The sequence below is a fragment of the Orycteropus afer genome, unplaced genomic scaffold (assembly GCF_000298275.1).
Source record: "Orycteropus afer afer isolate SDZICR_OR568_19922 unplaced genomic scaffold, OryAfe1.0 scaffold00048, whole genome shotgun sequence".
NCBI classification, from domain to species: domain Eukaryota; kingdom Metazoa; phylum Chordata; class Mammalia; order Tubulidentata; family Orycteropodidae; genus Orycteropus; species Orycteropus afer.
The window spans coordinates 806,381-808,814 of NW_006921635.1; positions in this window are offsets into that span (position 1 = coordinate 806,381).

A 2,434-nucleotide genomic window follows, 5' to 3' on the forward strand; every position below is an offset into this window, starting at 1 on the left:
CAATTGTTCGGAACCATGACACACGCAGTCTATATAAATTTTTGCATTCATGATGGTACTCAAAAATTGGCCACCATTGCCCATGGCAAGGGTACCTGCTCTTCATGTTGAAAGTTTTAAATAAAAGGGAAATACCAAACATCTTCGCCTGCCCTTCCTAATGGAACTCTGTTTCAGAGTCACAAAATAGTTGAGGAAAAGTTTTGTTTAGAAAAAGCCCAGCTAATAAATGAGGAGGGAATGAGGGATTGAAAAATCATTTACACACTTTAACGACTAAAATGAGAAAGGTTTGTGGGGAATGAACAAATTGTCACCCTAATCTGCCAATCAAGCTTAGTGGGAGGAAGTAGCTGGCCACCTGTGATGGATTCTTGTCAAAAGACTTTGAACCTGAACTTGATGAGGCTGATCTAACGGACACTTTACAGGAAATATGAGGAATAGAGAAACAAATGAGAAGAGGCAGAAGCAATCGTCCAAATTCAGAGTTTGAGGCGTTCAACAGAACAAGTGATCCATTTCTTCGACAAAAAAACGGCCTAAAAGGAGAGGGGGGTGAAAAAAACAACTCACTGCTGTGGAGTCTTCTGGTTGGCGAGGCATTGTCTCTACAGAAGCAGATTGCCCTATCTTCCTTCTGAGGAGTGGCTGGTGGGTTTGAACCACCAGCCTTCTGGTTAGTAGTCAAATGCTTTAGGTTCTATAGCACTAGAGCTCCTTAAAAAGGGAGAGGAGTATTGATTTTGTAAGACTTACCAAAAAAAAAAAAGCAAAAAACCTCACCGCTATCGAGTGGATTCCGATTCATAGAGACCCCTTTGGGTTTCCCAGGGGGTAAATCTACCGAAGTAGATTGTTGTAAGGCTTATGACCCATAGTAATCCAGTACAATTAGAAAACCTTGTTTCCATCCTAAATCAAGTAAATCAAGTGTAATCAAACATTTTTGGGGCAATAACTAAGAAAATGGAACTTAATTTTTGCCAATGTGACAAATGAAAGTTTAACCTTAAAATCTGAACTTACAATTTTTGGATTCCTGAGAAGGTTTTCATATATTTCTTGGTGTTTGATTTGCTCCTATGTGAATTGTTCCTACCCTTTGATCAAAGTAAACTTTTTAATTAAGATGTTACATACATACTTCCGTAGTGATACTGCCTCGGAAACCCAAGGAGGGGTCGCTATGAGTCGGGGCCGACTTGACGGCACATAACAACATACATACAGAGTGTAATGAATTTTCACAAACTCAACACAGGGTAACCAACACTTAGACAGAGAAATGGAGCATGACCAGCCCCAGAAAGCCCCCTTTGTCCTTTCCAATTTACTGTGTTCCCCTGGAAGTGAGGAGGTTGGCTTTGCCTGTTTTTGAACTTTATGTAAATGGAACTACTTTGTTCAACAGGCGGTTTATGAGATGTGTCCGTGTGTTGTGTCTTTTTTCTTCTTAATTTGTAAAATGATCTTGCTATCTTCCAGGAACTAATCCTTTGATCTGATTTAGAAAAATATGTGGGAAATGAACCAATTCTGTTTTGTCCACCACTTGTCTGTCAGTTTCTCATACTGTGGTGGCTTGAGTGTTGCTGTGAGGCTAGAGACTATGCCACCAATATTTCAAATGCCGGCAGGGGTACCCATGGTGGACAGGTTTCAGTGGAGCTTCCAGACTAAGACAGACTCAGAAGAAGGAAGAGGCTGTCCACTTCTCAATGAATTGGGCAGTGAACACCTTATGAATAGCAGTGAAACACTATCTGATATATTACTGGAAAACGTTACAATTAGCTCTGAAATATAGTTCGATATAGTGCTGAAAAGATGAGCCCCTTGGGTTGTAAGTCACTCAAAATATGATTGGGTAAGAGCTGCCTCCTCAGAGTAGAGTCAACTTTAATGACATAGATAGAGTCAAGCTTTTGGAACCTCCATTTGCTGATGTGACATGATTCAAAATGGGAAGAAACGGCTGCAAACATCAGTTAAGAATTGGAATTTGGAATTTATGAAGTGTGAATCTAGGAAAATTGGACATTATAAAAAATGAAATGGAACACGTAAAGATCAATATCCTGGGCATTAATGAGCTGAAATGGACTGGCTTTGGTCATTTTGAATCTGACCATATAATCTACTATACTGAGAATGACAAACTGAACAGGAATGATGTGGCGTTCATCGTCACAAAGAATGTTTCAAGATCTATCTTGAAGTGCAATGCTATCAGTGATAGGGTAATATCTATATGCCTACAAGGAAGACCAGTTAATACTAATATTATTCAATTTACACACCAAACACCAAAGCCAAAGTTGAGGAAATTGAAAATTTTTACCATCTTCTGGTGGTGTAGTGCCGAAGGCATTTGACTGCTGACAGGAAAGCTGGAGGTTCAAACCCACCAGCCACTCCTCGGAAGGAGACT